The sequence below is a fragment of the Stegostoma tigrinum genome, unplaced genomic scaffold (assembly GCF_030684315.1).
Source record: "Stegostoma tigrinum isolate sSteTig4 unplaced genomic scaffold, sSteTig4.hap1 scaffold_110, whole genome shotgun sequence".
NCBI lineage: Eukaryota > Metazoa > Chordata > Chondrichthyes > Orectolobiformes > Stegostomatidae > Stegostoma > Stegostoma tigrinum.
The window spans coordinates 520,001-542,925 of NW_026728061.1; the positions used below are offsets into that span (position 1 = coordinate 520,001).

The window sequence follows — 22,925 nt, forward strand, 5'->3', positions numbered from 1 at the left end:
GGAAGTTCAGAAATGGGAAAAGCTGGACGTTAAAACAGTTCCTGCAAAATCTGGGGAAAGGGGTGAGAGAGTTGCGGGAGAGACTTGAGGTGGGGTATTGGTGAACGGGGAGATGTGAAGGATGTGGGGGAGACAGAGATTTATAGAAAGCAGTGGGAGGTACAGGAAGCTGAGATTTGGAGGCAGAGAGAGAGGGAGGCAGTGAAATCTGTGGGATCAGACTGTGCAGCAGCCCCACATCATCTGGGGTTTCAGCTCCCAAGTCAAATCTCCTCGGGGGCAGGTGTGGAAAGACAGAGAAATGAAAATTGAATAAATAAATTATAGCATCTAAAGCACAGCAAGATCCCATTGCTGCTTGGACTTCACAACCTGACAGCTTCCCATTCCCCCAGCAGAGCCCCTGATGTTAAACTGAGAGAACGCCAAACAGGAAGGTGTCTCAACCTGTCTCAGGCCTGTCCCAGTGTTTCTGTTTGAGGGGAGGGGGGCAGGAGAAATGTTTACTCCAGAGGCTGGGATTCACACACCCATCCCCACTCCCAGACTCTGTTTGTCTCCCTCTGTCTGTGCCCAAGTTTCAGTCTCTCAGAAATCCCCCAGGGAGAGAGAGAGATGGAAATTGATCACATCAAAGCCAATATATTTTGAAACAAAATAACGAGGATCAAAACGAGGTCCCATCACTGACTGACTTCCAAAATCAACCCAATTTCTCAGCACTTTCCCCTGACTTTTAAATCCAGAGAATGGGAACAGATTTCATCTGGATTCGAGGGGCAAATGCTTTCTGACTGCCCCCAGGGTTTAATTTCTGACAGGCTGGGCAATGACTCAGTGGTAGGAGTGACACCACAGGGCCTGTGTCTCTCCCTCCCTCCGTGTTTAACCTGCCCCCTCAAGCTGGTTCTCTGACATTATGGGGTGGGGGATGTTGAAAAACAAAACCAGTGCCCTCCTCCCCCCGGTCCACTCCCATTCACCGGGCTCAGCCCCCGTGTCCATTCTGTCTGGGATTGGTTCTGATTCTACATTAAATATTAGACGTGGATCTTCCACTGGTGCAGTCACCTCTCTCTCTCTTTCTTTCCTTTCCACCCCTTCCCCTTTCTCCCTCTCTCTCTGTCCCTATCAATGTCTTCATCTCTGTTGAGCTTTCTCTTGCCCGATAATGGCTCAATGCCTCACTCTCTCTCTCTCTTCCCTCTCCATTTGACAGCAGTGCCCTCTCCTGCCTCACATTTGCCACGTGTTCCCTTCTCCCCACTGTGTCTGGGAGGCATGACACTGTCACATTTTGGTGGGTGAGGGGGTGACGAGAGGTGGTGGAGAGGGGCGTGTCTGACTGGGGTGGGGGGGCGCACAGCAAAAGGGAGGGATTTTACACCCCACCCACTATCAGACTGTCAGAAAACTCAGCCTGGGTCCCTTCAGACAGCCTGAGGGTGACATGCTGCCAAAGGGGATACACAGCGAGATCCCACAGACTACAGTATGCAGGACCTCCAATGGATTCCCTTAACGACCTGTTGGAGCCCATCCTCCCACCCCCACAGCGCCCCCACAAGGAGAGGAGCTGACATAGGAATGAAGGACATTCTGCACAGCAGGATCCCACCTGCTGTCCCCTGCAATGCCCTTACCCCACACTGAAGAAGCCTGAACGTTTCTGCATCATTTCCACCCACTTTCGGAAGCCCTCCCTCCTCACCCGCCCCACCACATCTGAATTTGGAAAGTGTAGCCTCGCTACTGTAAAGGGAACGGCTACAGGCTGTCCCCACACAGCAAGATCCCACAGGCTGCAAATTGCAAAAAGGGGCCTCCCCACCAGCAAACACTGAACTCTCCCATTTCAACTTGGAGCTGGGCTCGGCCTGAACACTGGAGTAACCTCCTCTCCCCTATCCCCCCCACCCCAGATCCTGTACCTATCACCCCCCCCCCCCACCACACCCACCTCTCCCTCTTTCAGCTGTCTCCCTTTTTCCCTCCTGCATCACCATCCACCCCTTACCCTACTCAGCTCGGTGAGATCCCACAAGTAGCTCCCATCACATATACATAGAACATAGCACAGTCCAGGCCCTTCGGCCCATGATGTTGTGCCAAACGTTTACCCTAAATCCAAGGCCTATCTAACCTCCACCCCCACCTGAGATTGTCATCCACATGCCGATCTAATAGCCACTCAAATGCCCCTAATGAGGCCGACTCCACTATCTGCTCCAGCAATGCATTCCACTCCCCAACCACTCTCTGAGTAAAGAACCTACCTCTGACGTCTCCCCTATATCTACTGCCACTCACTTTAAAACTATGCCCCGTTATAATAGCTACCTCCTCCCTAGGAACAAGTCTCTGGCTGTCCACTCTATCTATATCGCTCATCATTTTGTACACCTCTATCAAGTCACCTCTCATTCTCCTTCGTTCTAAAGAGAAAAGCCCTGGCTCTCTCAACCTTTGCTCGCAAGACCTTCCTTCTGTTCCAGGCAACATCCTGGTAAATCTCCTCTAAATCTTTTCCAATGATTCCACATCTTTCCTGTAATGAGGCAAGCAAAACTGGACACAATACTCCAGATGTGGCCGAACCATGCTTTTGTACAGCTGGAGCATAAATTCACAGCTCTTGAACGCAATCCCTCTATTAATGAAAGCTAACACACCAAGTGCCTTCTTAACAACTCTATCCACCTGGGTGGCAGCTCTCAGGGAACTGTGGACATGCACCCCAAGATCCCTCTGCTCCTCCACACTGCCAAGTATCTTTCCGTTAACCCTGTACTCTGCTTTCAAATTTGTCCTTCCAAAATAAATCACCTCACACTTTTCAGGATTATACTCCATCTGCCATTTCTCTGCCCAGCTCTGCATCCCTTTGTAACCTAGAACAGCCCTCCACACTATCCACAACTCGACCCACCTTCATATCGCCTGCGAACTTAATAATCCACCCTTCCACTCCTTCATCCAAACCATTCACAACAATCACAAATAGAAGAGGACCCAGAACAGATCCTTGAGGTACACCACTTGTAACTGAGCACCATGTTGAATATTTTCCATCCACTACCACCCTTTGTCTTCTAAGAGTCAGCCAATTCTGAATCCAATCTGCAACATTTCCCCCCATCCCATGTCCCCTTACTTTCGGCATGAGACTACCATGGGGAACCTTATCAAATGCCTTCCTTAAATGTATGCTTCCCAATGTGCTCCCCTGAAATGACCCCTGCCAAAATGAGCCCTAGAATTTTGTGGCATGCAATTTTGAGCCATTTTCTGCCTCCTGCCCAAATCTTCTGTCCAGCATGTTTCACTGTCTCCACGTTTTGCCCCTTTTTACCTCCCCAGAAATGTGTCCTCCACTTTTTCCCGACCATCACAATATTGTACCCCATCTCCAAATCCTGTGCCTCCCCAAAACAATATTGCACCCCCCCATAAGTAATTTGACCCTCCCTGTCAAATATTTTTCCCTTATATTGCTGCTTCCCCAATTTCAGTTACTCTCCACAATATTGCCCCCAAAGCTTGCCCTCCTTCCCCATTTTGGGACTCCCCCACTTTGCATTTCCCCTGATATTGCCCCCTCAATAAATGTTTGCAACACCTTTCAAAATTCCCCAACTTGAGTTTTACCACACAAATATTTTGTCCCTCACAAAAAGTTTCAACTCTCAGTTTATAATTACCACCCCCCCCACATAGAGCTCCTCTCCCCTCCCAGTTCCTCCGTGACCGCAACTCCACTGTATATAAATGGCCCTCTGCATTTCCTTCTGTGGACAATCCCCCCTCCACCTCACCAAGTCATTGCCTCACCCTGGGGGCAGAGGTCACAGGGCATAGGGCGAGAGACTCAGAGGTCTTTTCACTGACTGCCTGACATAACAGCAAGACCCTGGTCCCCAGGCAGACCCTGCCCCCCTCAATGAGACAGGTAACCCCCCACCCCCCTTTCAGTTTAGAGAGAGCAGGCAAGGGTGAAACTCAGGTGGGGCAGGGGCTCAGGGAGGGTGAGGCAAGCAATGGGGAGAGAGAGTCATAGACAGAGAGGGAGGGAGAGAACCCACGAGGAGAAAAGAGGCACAGACATGCCAAGGGATAGACAAGCTATGGGGAGTAAGAAGTGGAAACACACAGAAGGAGGGAGAGGGGTGAGAGAGAGAGAGAAAGAAAATCCAACAGGAGAAAAGAGGTATAGAGAGACAGAAGAATAGTGAAGTGATGTGGAGAGGGGAACAGATAAAGAGAGAGGGACAGACAAAGAAAGAGAGGGAGAGAAGAAAACAGGGGCGATCTCACTCCAATAAATATACACCCCTCTCCACTCTGGCACAAAGCCCAAACCCACTCTAGGGAGAGAGACAGAGAGATACAGGCAGACAGAGTGACACAGCCCCAGGGAGGGAGAGAGAGCAATGGGCAGGCAGGCAGATAATCCCAGGGAGGGAGGGAAAGTGAGAGGGGGGAGAGGGGGAAGGAGAGAGAGACAGAGAAAGATCCCAGGGAGTGAAAAGGTGTAGGACAGAGACAGAGGGAGATGAAAAGATAGGGAGAGAGAAACAGAGGGTCAGATAGAAAGGGACAGAAAGACCCCAGAGAGCGATAGAAGGATAGACAAGCGAGAGAGACACACGGACCGAGAGAGTGTGAAACTTGAGGCTGGAAAACAGACGATAGACAGAGAAAGATTGAGGAGAGAGACAGAGAAACAGAAAGGGAGAGAGGCAGAGGGAGGGGAGAGAGAATGATCTCAGCAAGAGAGACATAATGAGGAAACCCAGAGGCAGAGGCGGAGCAAAAGAGTACCACTGGGAGAGTCAGAAGGGCAGACAGACAGGGCAGAGAGAAATCCCATTGAGAACAAGAAAAAGGGCAGATAGAAAGAGTGGGAAAGAGGGGGAAAATAAACTGAGGTTAATGTAAACTCAGCAGGACATAACACCAGCGCTTCGTCGGAGGCTCACTGATGGTGTTACCTAGAATGGTGATGAAACGTCTGAAAATGAACCTTCCAGCTCAGCGAGCAAACTTACATCCAGAAACTCAACCTGAGCTACAAATTTTCTCAAAACCCGCTATAAACTCAGGTAGAGAAACAGAAAGCAACTTAGAGTGAGAGCAAACCCAGGGATAGAATGGAAAAGGACAGGTAGAGAGGGAGAAATCCGAGGGAGAGAACACGAAAGGACAGAGAGAGAGAGAGAGAGAAATCCCAGGGAGAAAATAGGAAAGGATAGAGAGAGAGAGAGACAGAGAGAAATCGAGTGAAAGAAGAGCAGACAGAGAGATACCATCGAGAGTAGGGAATAGGGAGACAGTGAGGGAGCATGCAGATAGAATGACTGTCAGGCAGGAACAGCAAGATCCCACAGGACAGTGAGAGAGTGAAAGTGCAGAGAGAGGTGAATGGGGAAGGCCAGATTTCAGAAAGATTGTACGCTGGAACAGTTCCTGAAAATCCCAGGAAGGGAGCCAAGTGATTCGAAGGAAGGATATCAGAGGATCAGGGGAGAGTGGATGGGGGAGATTTGGGGATGTGGGGGAGATGGAGACTTATGGAAAGCTGTGAGAGAGACAAGAAGCTGGGAATATGGAGTCAGAGGAAGGCAGTGAAATCTGTGGGATCAGACTGTGCAGCAGCCCCATTTTTCCCCTTCGTCTCCCCCAAGCCCCAGCCCAGGTCTCACGCCCTTGTGGTCCAAACTCCAGAGACTGCCTGAGCCCCATAATTCATTTTTCCTGTGAGCATGTGAGTGTGGAATTGAACGACAAGGACACTGGATGGTTTATTGTGATTCTCTCTGTCTCGCTCTCTCTGGTCCCAGCTCCTGTCTGACGATTCCTCACTGCAGAATGATTTGATTCTCTCTGACTCTGCATCATCCCGAGTTTCAGCTCCCGAATAAAATCTCCTTGGGGGTGGAGGTAAGACAGAGAGAAATGAAAATGGATTTTTTTTTTAAAAAGCACCGAAAGCTCAGCAAAATCTCACCGCTTGCTGCCTTCAGCAATCTGAGACATTCCCCACCCAGCACAGCAAGATCCCACTGCTGAACATGCCTGAGTATCCACAATCTCACACTCTCCTCACCCCACCCCACCCCGCCCTCCACCCAAACACCAGCACAGCTCCTGATTTTAAACACAGAGAGTGGGGAACAGGAAGATATCTCAAACTGCCTCACTGTCCCAGTGTTTCTGTTTGAGGGGAAGGGCAGGAGAGATATTTACTCCAGAGCTGGGATTCACACCCCCCTCACACATCCCACACCCCCACTCCCAGAATCTGTGTGTCTCACTGTCTACAAGCTTCAGTGTCAGATATCTCCCCCCCTGCCCCAGCACAGAGAGAGAGAGACAGAGAATGAGATGGTGGGGTGAGGGGTGAGCGGGGGAAACAGAGAGAGAGAGAGAGAGAGAAAGAGAGAGAAAATAAACAGACAGAAATTGACCAAATCAAAGCCAGGATATTTTGAAGAAAAAATAAACAGAAACAAAGGCAATCCTGCCACTGACTGACCTCCAACATTTCCCCATTTTATCAGCACTTTCCCCTGGTTTTGAACCCAGAGAAATGGAAGAGATTTCAACAGGGATCAAGGGGCAGATGCTTTCTGACTGTCCCCAGGGTTTAGAACATAGAACATAGAACAGTACAGCACAGAACAGGCCCTTCAGCGCACAATGTTGTGCCGACCATTGATCCTCATGTATGCACCCTCAAATTTCTGTGACCATATACATGTCCAGCAGTCTCTTAAATGACCCCAATGACCTTGCTTCCACAACTGCTGCTGGCAATGCATTCCATGCTCTCACAACTCTCTGCGTAAAGAACCTGCCTCTGACATCCCCTCTATACTTTCCACCAACGAGCTTAAAACTATGACCCCTCGTGCTAGCCATTTCTGCCCTGGGAAATAGTCTCTGGCTATCAACTCTATCTATGCCTCTCATTATCTTGTATACCTCAATTAGGTCCCCTCTCCTCCTCCTTTTCTACAATGAAAAGAGACCAAGCTCAGTCAACCTCTCTTCATAAGATAAGCCCTCCAGTCCAGGCAGCATCCTGGTAAACCTCCTCTGAACTCTCTCCAAAGCATCCACATCTTTCCTATAATAGGGCGCCCAGAACTGGACGCAGTATTCCAAGTGCGGTCTAACCAAAGTTTTATAGAGCTGCAACAAGATCTCACAACTCTTCAACTCAATCCCCCTGTTAATGAAAGCCAAAACACCATATGCTTTCTTAACAACCCTGTCCACTTGGGTGGCCATTTTAAGGGATCTATGTATCTGCACACCAAGATCCCTCTGTTCCTCCACGCTGCCAAGAATCTTATCCTTAATCCTGTACTCAGCTTTCAAATTCGACCTTCCAAAATGCATCACCTCGCATTTATCCAGGTTGAACTCCATCTGCCACCTCTCAGCCCATCTCTGCATCCTGTCAATGTCCCGCTGCAGCCTACAACAGCCCTCTACACTGTCAACGACACCTCCGACCTTTGTGTCGTCTGCAAACTTGCTGACCCATCTTTCAATTCCCTCGTCCAAGTCATTAATAAAAATTACAAACAGTGGAGGCCCAAGGACAGAGCCCTGTGGAACTCCACTCACCACTGACTTCCAGGCAGAATATTTTCCTTCTACTACCACTCGCTGTCTTCTGTTGGCCAGCCAATTCTGTATCCAAGCAGCTAAGTTCCCCTGTATCCCATTCCTCCTGACCTTCTGAATGAGCCTACCATGGGGAACCTTATCAAATGCCTTACTGAAGTCCATATACACCACATCCACAGCTCGACCCTCATCAACTTTTCTAGTCACATCCTCAAAAAACTCGATAAGGTTTGTAAGGCATGACCTACCCCTCACAAAGCCGTGTTGACTGTATTTGATCAAGCCATGCTCTTCCAGATGGTCATAAATCTTATCCCTCAGAATCCTTTCTAACACCTTGCAGACGACAGACGTGAGACTTACCGGTCTATAATTGCCAGGGATTTCCCTATTTCCTTTCTTGAAGAGAGGAATTACATTTGCCTCTCTCCAGTCCTCAAGTACGACTCCAGTGGAGAGCGAGGATGCAAAGATCTTCGCAAGTGGCGAAGCAATTGCATTTCTCGCTTCCCAAAGCAGCCGAGGACAAATCTGATCCGGGCCTGGCGACTTGTCAATCTTAATGTTTGACAAAATTTTCAGCACATCAGCTTCGTCTATCTCTATCCATTCCAGCATGCACACCTGCTCTTCAAAGGTTTCATTCACTACAAAGTTGGTTTCTTTCGTAAAGACAGAAGCAAAAAACTCATTTAGGGCTTCCCCTACCTCCTCAGGCTCCACACACAAGTTCCCTATGCTATCCCTGATCGGCCCTACTCTTTCTTTGACCATTCTCTTATTCCTCACGTAAGTGTAAAATGCCTTTGCGTTTTCCCCGATTCCTTCTGCCAAGCCTTTCTCGTGCCCCCTCCTGGCTCTCCTCAGACCATTTTTGAGCTCCTTCCTTGCCTGCATGTAATCCTCTCTAGCTGAACTTGACCCTAGCTTCCTCCACCTTATGTAAGCTACCTTCTTCCTTTTCACAAGAAGCTCCACCGCTCTCGTCATCCAAGGTTCCTTAATCTTATCCCTTCTTGCCTGTCTCAGAGGGACATATTTACTCATCACTCCCAACAACTGTTCCTTAAACCGTCTCCACATGTCTATAGTTCCCTTACCATGGAACAACTGCTCCCAGTCCATGCTTCCTAACTCATGTCTAATCGCATCATAGTTTCCTCTTCCCCAATTAAATATCCTCCCATATTGCCTAATCCTCTCCTTCTCCATAGCTATGTGGAATGTGAGGCAGTTATGGTCACTATCACCAAAATGCTCTCCCACCACAAGATCTGATACCTGCCCCGGCTCGTTTCCGAGCACCAAGTCAAGAATGGCCTCTCCCTTCGTCGGCCTGTCAATGTACTGCGTTAGGAAACCCTCCTGAACACACCTTACAAAAACAGCTGCATTCAAATCTTCTGCTCGAAGGAGGTTCCAATCAATATTAGGAAAGTTAAAGTCACCCATTACAACAACCCTACTGCGTGCACACTTTTCCAAAATCTGTCGACCTATGCTTTCTTCAATCTCCCTGCTGCTATTGGGGGGCCTGTAGTAAACCCCTAACGAGGTGACTACTCCCTTGCTGTTCCTAATTCCCACCCATACTGACTCGGTAGGCGGATCTTCCTCGACAATGGAAGCTTCTGTAGCTGTGATACCCTCTCTGATTAGTAGTGCTACACCCCCTCCTCTTTTTCCCCCCTCCCTATTCTTTTTAAATGTTCTAAACCCTGGAACATCCAGCAACCATTCCTGCCCCTGAGAAACCCATGTCTCTGTTATGGCCACAACATCATAGCACCAGGTACTGATCCATGCTCGAAGTTCATCACTTTTATTCCTGATACTCCTTGCATTAAAGCAAACACACTTTAACCGATCCCTTGGTTCCTTCCCAGGAAAATCCTTCCCACTAGCTGGTCTACCTCTTGCTACTGCCTCACCTGCATCAACGCTCACCTCTGGTATACAGCTCAGGTTCCCACCCCCCTGCCATACTAGTTTAAACCCTCTCGAACTACTCGAGCAAACCTTCTACCCAGGACATTGGACCCCTTCCAGTTCAGATGCAACCCGTCCTTCTTGTACAGGTCCCACCTTCCCCAGAAGGCATCCCAATTATCAACATATCTGAAGCCCTCCCTCCTACACCAGCTGCGTAGCCACGTGTTCAGCTGCGCCCGCTCCCTGTTCCTCACCTCGCTATCTCGTGGCACCGGTAGTAAACCAGAGAACACTACTCTGTTCGTCCTGCTCTGCAGCTTCCATCCTAACTCCCTGAAATCACTTTTTATACCCTCAAACCTATTTCTGGCTATATCATTTGTGCCAATATGTAACACGATTTCTGGCTGGTCGCCCTCCCCTTTTAGCACTTTATACACCCGATCGGAGACGTCCCGGACCCTGGCACCAGGGAGGCAACTTACCTTCCGGGAATCCCGATCTTGCCCACAAAATCTCCTGTCGATTCCCCTAACTATCGAGTCCCCTACCACGAGTACTTTTCTATTCTGCCCCCTTCCCTTCTTTGCCACAGTGTCAGGCTCAGTGCCAGAGAACTGACTACTATGGCTTTCCTCTGGTAGGTCATCCCCCCCAGCAGTATCCAAAACGGTATACTTATTGCTGAGGGGAATGCCCACAGGGGATCTCTGCACTGTCTGTCTGTCCCCTTTCCTCCCCCTAACTGTAACCCATCTATCCTCGCCCTGAGCCTTAGGAGTGACCAACTCCCGATAACTCCTCTCAATTACCCCCTCTGCCTCCCGAATGATCCGTAGTTCATCCAGCTCCAGCTCCATTTCCCTAACACGGTTTTCAAGGAGCTGTAGCTGGGTGCACTTCCCGCAGATGTAGCCAGTGGAGACGTGTGCCACATCTCCCAACTGCCACATTCTGCAGGAGGAACAAGCAACTGCCCTAGCGTCCATACCCCACTTATCTGAACACCCACTCAATACTAAAGTAGAAAGCTTACGTCAAATAATAATAACAAATTAATAACAAACTTATATTCAATAGAGAAAGTTTAGAATGAACCTTACCTTACTAACTAGGTTAGAGGAGGAGGGCGGGTGGGAGACTCTACAGTTGTAGAGTCTCGGGTTTAGCCGCCTTGCTGATATATATGGTCACTGCTTTCCTTCCCGGCTGCCCCTCTGGTCCTCGTCACTTCCTCCGCTGCTCCCGCTCCTTCTCTGAAAGAGGAAAAACACTGCTGCCCGCTACCGGTAAGTAATTTTAAAAATAAACTGCTTTACCTTAGCTGCAGTCTTCCGGGTCCGTCTTGCCTCCGCTGCTGCTCGCACTCAAAATGGCCGTTGGCGTCGAAGGGTGAGTATTTATACTCACTGCTTTCCTTCCCGGCTGCCCCTCTGGTCCTCGTCACTTCCTCCGCTGCTCCCGCTCCTTCTCTGAAAGAGGAAAAACACCGCTGCCCGCTACTGGTAAGTAATTTTAAAAATAAACTGCTTTACCTTAGCTGCGGTCTTCCGGGTCCGTCTTGCCTCCGCTGCTGCTCGCACTCAAAAAAGGTTTATTTCCTGAGAGGCTGGGCAGTGACTCAGTGGTGGAGAGTCACCCAACAGGGCCTGTGTCTCTGTCCCTCTCCATCTCCCCACTCAGTGTTTAACCTGTCCCCCCCACAGCTTGTTCTCTGTCACTCTGGCGATGCGGTTAAAAAAACACAAAGAAATGACCAATGTTCCCCTCTGCCCACTCCCATTCACCAGGCACAAACCTCTTGCCCACTCCACCTGGGATTGGTGCTGTTTCTACATGAAATATTAATGATGAACCTTTCAAAGTGTCCAGTCGCCTGTCTCTCTCCCTCCCCATCTCTGTCTCTGCCCCTATCCATGGATCGATCTCTGTTGACTTTCTCCTGCTCGAGAATCGATCAATGTCCCTCACTCTCTCCATTTCCTTCAAGTTTCAATAGCAATGCCCTCTTCTGCCTCACGTTTGCCATGTGTTCCCATCTCCCCGCTGTGTCTCGTGGACATTTGCAACATCATTGTCGCATTTTGGAGGTTGCAGGGGTGAGGGAATGTGGGGTGGTTCTGGGCTGCGGTAGGGTTGGGGAAAGAAGGGGTGACATACAACTCAGTGCACGCACTATCAGGCCATCAGCAGTCTCAGCCCAGGGCCCTGCAGACAGCCTCATGTCGACGTGAGGGTGACCTGCAGGCTGCATTGGTGCACAGTAAGATCCCACCGGCAGCTGTGTGCGGTACTGCTGAGGGATTCCCTCAACACCTTGTCGGAGCCTGGCCCACCCCCTCTACAGGCTGCAATGTGAAAACAGGCCTCTCCCCCACTGAACCCGCCTGCAAATATTACACTCCCCCATTTCAACTTTTGAGCAGAGTCGGACTGAACACGTGAGTTAGCCTCTCACCACCACCTCCCAAGATTCTGTACCTAGCCTCGCTAAACGTGTCCACCTCTACCTGTTTCAGCTGTATTCCTTTTCCCCCCAACACTCCCATCTTCACCCCAACCCCACCTCCACTCTCCGCGCTGTGTGTGGTTGCATAAACAGCAAAATGTGAAAATGGCCACACGTTGATGGAGAATCTTAACTCATCCTGAACACTGGCGTAGAGGGAGTGGGGGGTGGGTGTGATGTCAGTCCCTGCAGTTTCTGCCCCTTTGTAATACTGAGCCCCTCCCCGTTCCAGATCCTGCACTGACACCCCCACTCCCTCACCCACAGCCCTCCCAGAGATCAGAATAAGGTCCCAGTCAATGGGAACAATTCCCTCCATTCACCCCAAAACCTCACAGACAGGCCAAGAGGGGCCAAGAGGTGGCATTGGGACATGGGGTGGTGGGGGGAGGAGGAGGGATTGTAGTCTTCCTTTCCCAGATCCTGGCAACCCATCCTACCCACCTACCTCTCCATTAAAATGACAATAAGTCCCAGCGGAATTTCTCCCAGATATTCCAAGATGAAATGCAGGAGAGAAAACAGTTTGATGGATCGACAGGAGTATCCAGCTCACCCCTCCCTTCCAATCTCCTATGGCCTTCAGCTCGCCAATACACTTCATTCGGGTGGTGCCTGTGAGATGTTATTGGGATAACATCCCATTGATGTCTATACTTCTATAAATTAAAGTCTTTTATTTACCTACACATCGGTATGCAGGCACTACCCTGAAGCTTCCTGCCCAGCTAGGAATTCAGTGTAAAACTTTTGTAACTCCTTATCTTCCCACTCATCATTATGCAAACACTGTCTTCAGCTTCCTGACTGAATAAAACAAGAATCAAACTGTTTCAAATAAGGTTAAGTAAGGAACATTTGTAAAGGTGTGAGACCTCTGAAGCATGTAACTTCTGTCGCTGACAAAGGGGCCAGGGCACTGACTTTGTTCCAGCCAGAAACACTGGCAACTTGAAATCAGAATCTGTCCTGGACAACAACTCGAAATCGCCTCCTGCCATTAGCAGCTACTTCACTGGCAATCGATACTATATCCTGGTCTTTTATGTTGTTGATGTAATCATTGTTTGGTATCCTGTTTTTGTCTGTTGTAGTAATTGTTTCATGCATCATGTCATTGTAAAATGTGAAACTGTTTTATGTATCAGGGTAACAAAGTGTGAAGCTGGATGAACACAGCAGGCCAAGCAGCTCCCATTACATCTGTTTTATGTATCATGTCTTTGTAAAGTATAAAAAGCGGGGACTGTCCACTGCTCGGGGAGAATTACTTGTGAGACTCTGCGCTCTGTGCCGTGTTGAGTACAATAATTCTCCACAGCTTGTACTTGCTTGGTTATAAAAGGATTTGTGTTTTTCTAAACAGGTCAGTGTCTTGTTATTGCAGCAAGTCCATGAGGGTCTCCGAAAACGAACCTGACACCTGCATCTTCCATTGATTGCTTGCTGCCATGTGGCCCCATCTGAAACACAGATATGACTTCCAAAGCTTCACATATGGTTAGGATTCCTGATCTCCCCCAACTCTCCCCTCTCCCCGTCCCATATACAACACCCAGAAGGGGCTAAATTTTGAATAAACAAACAACTGCACAGCAAGATCCCAATGACTACTGATCCCCCACCACAGCCCTTGTATCTATTCCCCGCCTCCCATACATCCCCACCTCCCCACTCCCACAGCCCTCCGATCTCACTCCCATCCCCGCCTTTCTAAGCTTTTCCTCTCTGTCTCCATCTCCCTTTCCCCCCAACACTGTCTCTGAATTATACCTCTGTGACTGAAATGTTGTCACCCCTGCCATTTAGTAACCCTGACCTGTCACACTGCGGCATTGACTGTCTAAAACGGTGGGACGGTCTGGAGAGAGTGGTGGGAGTGGGGAAGGCCTAAACTGAGGAATGGCAATGGAGAGAGGGAAATGGGGAAGAGATAAAGTAAGAGAGAAAGAAAGAGCCAGAGTATGGTCAGAGAGAAAGTGAGGAAGATCCCAGTCTGAGGAAGGTGCGTGGAGAAGGAGATGGACAGAGTGAGACAGAGAGACAAAGAAAATGTAATATCAAAGGCTCTGTAAACAACATTTGGACACTGGGCATCTTGTTGCAATGTAGGCCACACTGCAGGTAATTTGACACACAGCAAGATCCCACAAGCAACAGTGTGACTGCAGATAGATTGTGGGTTTCACTGATGCTGGTTAAGGGCTCAATTCTGGCTCCAGGCTGACAGAGAGGGACCAATCCTGCTGCTTGCGAAATTCAAAATACTTCCTTCTCTCCCCTTCACCTCTGATATGTCACTCTCTCTTTTCCAGGCTCTCTCTCTTTCCCTTCTAAATCTCTAATCTTTCGATCTTTCTTCCTCTCTCACTTGTTCCCTCCCCACCTCCCCATTTCTGATTTTTTTTCTCTCTCTCTCCCAGATTAAATCCTGTGCATTGTAATCGTTATCATTTAAAAAGACTGTGACATTGATGTTGGAGGATATTCTGTTTGATAAGCCAGGGCACTGTTTCCCAGCATTCTGTGCCAGTAATGCTGCAGGTCATTGATACACATTGCGATCCTACAGGTCGCCCCTTCCTGCTCCAAAATGTGTTGAAATCACAATTTCCATTCAGGGAAGAGGCTATCAGTTTCTTTGGGACAAAAAACACCCCCTCCATCCCAGGATTTGAGTTGGTGGGTGGCACTTTCTAGAACAAAGTGATTGGAGTTGGGCAGTGAAGAGATATTGGAGACCCCAGTTCTCTCACCAACAATATGCCACCTCCCCCAGATCCTGTCTCCCTTTCCCAGCACAGATACAAAGACATATCTTGTCCCTTTATCCCTCACACCCTCCCACTCACACTTTTTGTCTACATCTGTTTTTTTTTGGTAAAAAAACTTTGTATTGCAAACTATTTCTAACTCCCCCTCTGTTTCTGTTTGAAAAAAAAAGTGAAAGGAAGCTGGAGAGGGTTCAGGAGAGGAGACAGAGTGAGAAAGACAGAGATGCCCTCGCAGTTACTCAGGGGATTGAAGTAAAATGGCCAAAAAATATTTTATTTATGTGATTATCAATTTTTTTTCATCCTGGCCTGCACATGTCACACATTACACTGAAGTGAGAATGAGTCTTTGAAGAGAGTTTCACATTTATGGTTTTAATTTCCTCCGTGGGGAGTCCTGTCTGTCAGACACTCACTGGGAGGAGAATTAACATGTTTGTGTCAAATCCCAAAGCCCTGGTTACTTTAACCCCAGACTTCAAACCTGTTCTTAAAAGTTACCTGGAGGCTCCTAAAAGAAAACCAGGGTACACCAGAGGAATTCAAATCTTGAGGTAATAATCAAATACAACTGACATGGGCCCCGCAGTCTGCAGCCTTTTGAACAGGCCTCAGGCCAATGCCTGAACCCCACCCCTCCTCGCTCTGAAGGAAACTTGTGTCCAAGGGAAGGATTTCTTATCCCCTTGTAGTTTCAAAATAAATAGACAGAGAAAGGGAGGAAAGTTATTGGAACTGGAAAGGAAGGACATTGTTAAAGAAATCGCCCAGCAAGAGGCTAGGGTTTGATGTCTCCCCTTCACACAAGCCATCCCTCATCAATGCCAGGCTCTGATTGAATTGGGGAAAACTTTGGGAAATTTCAATCCCAGACCCATCAGGCAAGGTTAAAAGGAGGAGATTATCGAGACAGTCGCATTGCTGCAGGACAATGAGGCACAGCAAGATCCCACTGCCAGCAATGTGTCAGGAACAAGATAAACCCAATGTTGGTTAAATGGTAAATATTTTCTGTATTCCCCAGGCACTATCGTGACAGATACTTAAGAATCTCAAATGCCTCTCACTCCGTCCCTCTCCATTTTCTTCTGCCTCTCTCCATGTTGCAAGTCTGTCTCTCAATCCCAATGTCGACTTCACATTCTCACATTATTACTCTGACTTCAGAACATGTCTTTTGTGAGATTTCACATTTACAATTTTGATTTCCTCCTTGGGGAGTCCTGACACATGTTTGTGCCAAATCCCATGGCCCCGATTACTTTAACCCCAAGCTTCAAACCCTGGGGTGCAGCCTGTCCAATAAGTCTCAGGATGATATCCCCCTTCGGAGAAAGCCGTTGTTCTATGCGTTGTGGGCCCCAAAAACCTCCCCTTTGGTTCTTCAAAAAATAACTGATCCCTTTGGAGAAAAAAAAGAGACAGCATTAGTTGAAAGGCAAAGCAGAGACAGTGCAGCAAGATCCTGGGATTTCCTCTCTGTCACATGGACAATCTCTTGGCAACATCTGAACACAAACATATCGGGTGGTGCGTTTAGTTTCCATGCCAGTCCCTTCGTAAAGCTTTGAAATGATGGGTGAGCTGATTAAAACAGTCACAGCCTGTAACAATGGCACTGGGACAATTAATACACAGCAAGATCCCACATGCAGCAGTGTCCCAGCAGCCAGATAATCTGATTTTTTTCCCCATCTGTGATGCTGGCTCAGTTTAATTATTTCCTGTGACCCCAGAATCTGACATTACAGTTAATTCACAATCTCAAATACTCTCTCTGGCTCTCCTGTTTGTCCTGCTCTCTCAGTTCTTCAAATCTTTCTCTCACTGTCACATCTAATCACACTGCCCTCCTCCATAACCCATATAAACTTCAGGGTCAGAAAGAGAGAGGACTCATATGGGCCCCTCATGGTATGCAGTGGGAACAGGCATCAGGCCAATATTGTCCCCCTCTGGAAGTTTTTTTTTCAAAGCTTTCCTGGCCCCAGACATTTTGGATCTTCACATTGTCACTTTCCAAACCAGAAATTTCAGGGGATAAAACAGAAAAGATTACTTGAAAGGGGGAGCTACAGCATTTTGCAGCAAAATTACACAACAAGAGGTCAGTCTTATGTGCACTACACCACCTCCACAGCATTACAAAACATCATAGCAACATCAAACTACCAAATAAATCATAAGCTGGCAATATAACAGAGGTTTAAAATAATAATAAACACACATACTCACACACCATCTCAATCAAACAGGGAGAGCTGCTCACTACGCATTATGTCAGGATAAATCTGACACATTTCTCAGTGAGTGGTTTGCAGACTCCACCTCTGACACATTGCAATGTCCCTCAGTCTGCTCATTAAGGAGGCCTCTGTGTGATAGAGATGGTAATTCCCAGGATTGGAGTCTTTTGTTGGATTTTCCTGGCCATTGAAATGTTAATTCTCTCGCAGCAAAGATTTACCATTCCTTGTTCTTTGAAACCTTTTTAAAGCCATGTTATCTCTGTCAGTGCAGCTTGAAAATATTTAACATTGGTCTCATAATAGCACCTAAGAGCCGGACTGCAGATGCCCCAAGAGACAGGAATAGAAAGATAATGGGGATATTTGCTGAGGATCTGTCGGGATTTTCCTGCTGTCAGTGTGGCTCCCAGAATCAAACTCCTGAGATGCTGCTTGGCCTGCTGTGCTCATCCAGCTTCACACTTTGTTATCTCTTTCTCACTCTCTCTCTCTCTCTCTTCTGCCCCTGTCTCTACCTGGTCTGCACAACATACAGCCATTTCAAACTTGACATTCAAAACTTTGTTTCTTCTCCTCCTCCTGAAAATGTCAGTAGAGTTTGAGAATTTAAAGCATTGATCATATCACTGCCCCTCAAACACCCACATTTCCCCATCTCCGCTCCCACTTTGCTCCCAGCACAGGACTGTGGAGAACATGGGAGCACTTTATACAGGTTTTATCAGGGGCTGTAATCAGTGAGGCTCTGAGCTCAAGGGGTCAGCGTGTGTGTGTGTGTGTGTGTATGTGTGTGTGTGTGTGTGTGTGTGTGTGTGTGTATGTGTGTGTGAGCATGCAAGTATGTGCATGTACGTGTGAGTGTGTGTTTGTGTGAGTGTGCACGTATGTGCATGTACCTGTGTGCATGTGCATGTGTGTGTTTGTGTGCATGTGTGAGCGCGCATGTGGGTGCGTGTGTGTGTGCATGTGTTTGAGAGCGCACGCATTTGTGTATGAGCACATGTGTGTGTGTGTGTAAGTGTGTGTGTGAGCATGCACATTTGTGTGTGTGTGAGCGCACATATGTGTGTGAGTGCGCGTGCATGTGTGTGTGTGTGAGTGCGCGTGTGTGTGTGTGTATGTGAGTATGTGCATGTGCATGTGTGTGAGTGTTTGCATGTGTGAGCATGTGCGTTTGTGTCAGCGTGTGTATGTGTGAGTGTGTGTGTGTGTGTGTGTGTGAGTGTGTGTGTGTGAGCGTGTGTGTGTGTGTGAGCATGTGTGTGTGTGTGTGTGTGTGTGTGTGTGTGTGTGTGTGAGTGTGTGCATGTGCATGTGCGTATCTGCATGTCATACAGTCCGACAGCACAACAACAGATTCTTCGGTCCAACTAGTGCATGCCGAACATAATCCCAAACTAAACTAGTCTGACCTGCCTGCTCCTGGCCCAAATGTATTTTAAGTGATGTAATTGTACTCACACACACCTCTTACTCAGGATATTTATTCCACACACTTACCACCCTCTGTGTAAATACTTTGCCCCTTATGCCTTCTCTGAATCTTTCTCCTTTCACCTTTAAAATTGTGTACCCTAGTCTTGAAATGTCCCATCCTAGGGAAATGACAGCTACCATTACCTCTATCTATACCCCTCATTATTTTATAAACTCCTTATCAGGTCACCTTTAAACCTCCTACGCTTCAGTGAAAAATATTCCAATATATCCGGCCTTTCTTTGTATCTCAAATCGACCATAATCAGCAACATCCAGGTAAAGAGCATGTGCATGTGCATGTGTGTCTCCGTGTGTATGCGCACGCGTGTGTCTGCGCGTGTGTGTCTGTGTGTGTCTCTGTGTACCTGCGCGCGTGTGTGTCTCTGTGCATCTGTGTGTCTGCACGCACGTGTCTCCGTGTGTTTGCGCATGTGAGAGAGAGAGAGAGACCCAAAGAGAGGCTCTGTGTGTGTGCGTGCATCAGAAAGAAAGACCATGCATGTGAGTGTGTCCATTGGACTGCAAAGTTTGTGTCAATGATTCCATCCTGTAATTTCATTATGTGGCTGTCTATAAATCATGTGTTTCTTCCCCTGCCCCAGTAAAGGGTCTCAAACATACTCAGTCCCTTACTCTCAATCACACACTCTCTCGTGTGTGCAGACGCTCTCACATACAGTCTTGTACATACACACACTCACATTTATTCACAGGGACAAAAAGAAAGAGAGAGACACACACAGAAAGACACAGAGATGGAGAGAGAGAGAATGATTACACTTGTAAGTGTATCAGCAATTCGACAATTTATACAGTGAGGTTGGGAGAGACACAGATTTTCACAGGTTTTGAGGGAGACAGAGAGAGAGGATGACACAGATAGGTGCAATGACAGAGAGAATCACAAATAGACACAGTGACAGGGCAGAGAGAATAACTGATAGACGCATGGAGAGAGGGAGAGAGAGAGAGAAAGAAAGACAGAAAGAGAAAGAGAGAGAGGGGAGAGAACCATCGACAGACACAGACTCAGAAAGAGCGAGAGAAACAGATAGAGACAGGGTCAGAGAGATAGATAGATAGGCACCATGGCTCAGTGGCTAGCACTGCTGCCTCACAGCACCAGGGACCCAAGTTGTCTCCCATCCTTGAGTGACTGTGTGAAGTTTGCACATGGTCTCCAAGTCTGTGTGACTTTCCTCCGGGTGCTCAGTTTTCCTTCCACGGTCCAAAGGTGTACAGGCTAAGTGGATTGACCATGCTAACTTGTTCAGCAATGTGTATAACAAGTGGGTTATGGGGTTGTGGTGGGAGGCTCTGAAGGATAGTATAGCCTTATTGGGCCGAATGGCCTGTTTCCACACTGTAGGGAATCCATGAATGAAAGAAACAGATATTCACAGGGACATAGAGAGATTGCTGATATATATAGGGACACAAACAGAACCACAGATAGACACATGGAGCAGAGAGAGATTATCACACTTATGAACTGATCACAGAGACATCGCAGCTACATTCAGCAACATGGAGTGAGATTCACAGAAACAGAGACAGACAAACAGATTCACAAAGAAATGGCATGAGACAGATAGAGAAAGAGACAAAGCTAAGATGAAAACGATGACACTGTTATCACAAGGAGAAATGGAGAATGAGACAGACACTCTCTCCCCTTTACTATGAGTACAGTGGCACAGAGTTGTACATCATCTAAAGGTCCCTGCAGGGATCACTCAGGATTATTCAGCAAAAATGATCTTCCACAACAGCACCCACTATTCCAGGATTGACTGCTTTCATCCTTTTGGGAACATCCCCATCCCCATTCTCTGCTCCCAGACACAGTGCACACTGACTCCGAACGATATTCCCATTGCAATGCTGTCAGTGGGTCTGAATCCATGAAGTGCCACCCTCACAACACTGTGGGTGAGCTACATCTCATGGACTGTGAAGCATTCACACCCTGACTGATTGTCACTCATATCCCATGAAGGAAGTAGAAGAACATTGGAAGCTGGAGAAGGACAATAGACAATAGACAATTGACAACAGGTGCTGGAGTAGGCCATTCGGCCCTTCAAGCCAGCACCACCATTCATTATGATCATGGCTGAGCATCCACAATCAGTATCCTGTTCCTGCCTTCTCCCCATAACCTTTGATTCCACTATCTTTAAGAGCTCTGTGCATCTCTTTCTTGAAAGTATCCAGAGAGTTGGCCTCCACTGCCTTCTGGGGCAGACCATTCCATATATCCACCACTCTCTGGGTGAAGAAGTTTCTCCTCAACTCTGTTCTAAATGGCCGACCCCTTATTTAGACACAAAGACAAGGAGACACAGATGCCGAAACCTTACCAATGACTCACTGCTACGCCATCTGAGTGCATCTCCCCCACAGTCTCACTGTGCCCAGTTCCCACTTTTCAGGAATGCTGGGGAATAGTCAGAATAGCAAGTGCAGCCTCATTCCAGTGAAAGAGCTCATTTACTGCAATCCTGGATAATCGTAGGGGAACTCTCAGCACCCAGTCTCCAGCAGATCCTTCAACACAATCACAACATTATAATCACAGGGACAGAGACAGTCACAGAAACACACAGGTACATAAGAGGCAAACCATGAAATCCGAAAGGACAGAGAAATAGGCCTCATCGTATTATCAATGCCACTAACACACAAACTCAGCCCAAGTCCAGGGGCACCCAGGTTCAAATCCAGCTACGACTGAGGGTGGAATTTAAGTTCAATAAAGAATTCAGAGCTGAGAATGCAACAATGATGTTGAACCCATTGTCACTGTTTGGGAAAAAGAAAACACTTGATTCAGTAATGCTCGTTGTCTGGTTTGGCCTGTCATGGAGTCCAGGCCCACAGCTCTCTGCACAGTCAGTGATGGGCAAGAAATGCAGGCCTGGCCAGAAATGTTTCCATCCCAGATGTGATTAAAATAAATAAACACCGGGGCAGAGAGAATCAGAGACACGGTAGTGAGAGAGACAAGAGAAATATATACATGGGGATAGAAAGAGAGAAACACAGTACAGGCCATGTCAGAAACTGAGGATCACAAATGCACACAAGGACAGAGAGAGACACAGCTCTACTTAGGAAGAGAGAGAGAGAGCTAGAGATGGACATGCACACATAGAAAGGCACACAGAGATCAACACAGGGATGAGAGAGACCTAGAGGTAGACACAGGCAGAGAGAAAGAGACACAAATAGATCAACACAGGGATGACAGAGATAGTCATAGATAGACACCATGACACACAGCGAGAGAGAGAGAGAGGGAGAGAGAGGGAGAGAGAGACTGGCACAGTGAGAGAGACTCACATTTAGACACGGGGGAGACAGAGTGTGACAGATAGACACGGGGCTGAGAAATTATTACGGATATGAAATGAGACACAGCTACATTCTGGGCCACAGAGAGAGATTTACAGGAATACACAGGGACAGAGAGTTACGGAGAGATTCACAAAGAACACGGAGTGACAGAGAGAGAGAGCACAAGAAACAAATAGGGGCTCACAAACGTAAGATGAAGACAATGACAGCTCTACTCAGGGGAAGATGGAGAATAAGAGAGAGAGTATGTAAAACCTTAATTACTCTAGCCCTTTACCATCAGTTCAGACGGACAGACCTATGCATCATTTGCAACAGCCTCTGCAAGTATCATTCAGGGTTATTCAGCACCTCCTTCCAAAAATGACCTCCCCAAACAGCAACCACTATCCCCAAATGGACAACAGCAATCCATGCCTGGAACATCCCCATGTCCAATCTCTGCTTCCAGGCACAGAGCGCAATGAACTCAAATGATATCCCCATTCTGACCCTGTCACTGGGCTCGAATCCCATCTTCACAACACTGTGTGTGAGCTACACCGCATGGATTGCAGAGGGATCACTCACCGACCGATAGACACTCATATCCTATGAAGAAACTGGAAGAAGGAGAGAAATAGAAGCATGCAGGAACAAAGGGAGGCTCAAAGATACACCCAGAGACAGAGCAGGGAAATTAGCACAGATTTGGTCTGAAGTTGCTCTGTGGGATCTGAGGGATACTCGATGGGCCAGCTGTAATTCCCCTTCACTACCTGCCCTCACAAAGGTGATGGTGATTGGTTTCGCTGACCCAAAGCAATCCATCTGGTTTAGGGAAGGCCAGAGTGTGATTTAGGAGGGAGTTCCTGGGTGAGACACAGTGCCAGGGAAGGAGCAACCATCTTGATCACAGCCAGGACATTGTGCCTCTTGCAGGGACACATGCAGGTGGGTGGCAGATGAACTCCAAGTGCTTCTGTCACCCTGGTCATTCTCAGT

The 22,925-nt window shown here is 47.9% G+C and overlaps 1 long non-coding RNA gene across 1 annotated transcript in view; it reads left to right on the top strand.

The window, feature by feature from the left end:
• LOC132207604 (uncharacterized) overlaps nucleotides 1-22,925 on the top strand; it is a 31,420-nt gene that overhangs the window by 3,079 nt on the left and 5,416 nt on the right. The window contains exon 2 of the long non-coding RNA XR_009443626.1: nucleotides 10,895-11,075. This is a non-coding gene — a long non-coding RNA (uncharacterized LOC132207604). The remainder of the gene's footprint in view (nucleotides 1-10,894; nucleotides 11,076-22,925) is intronic.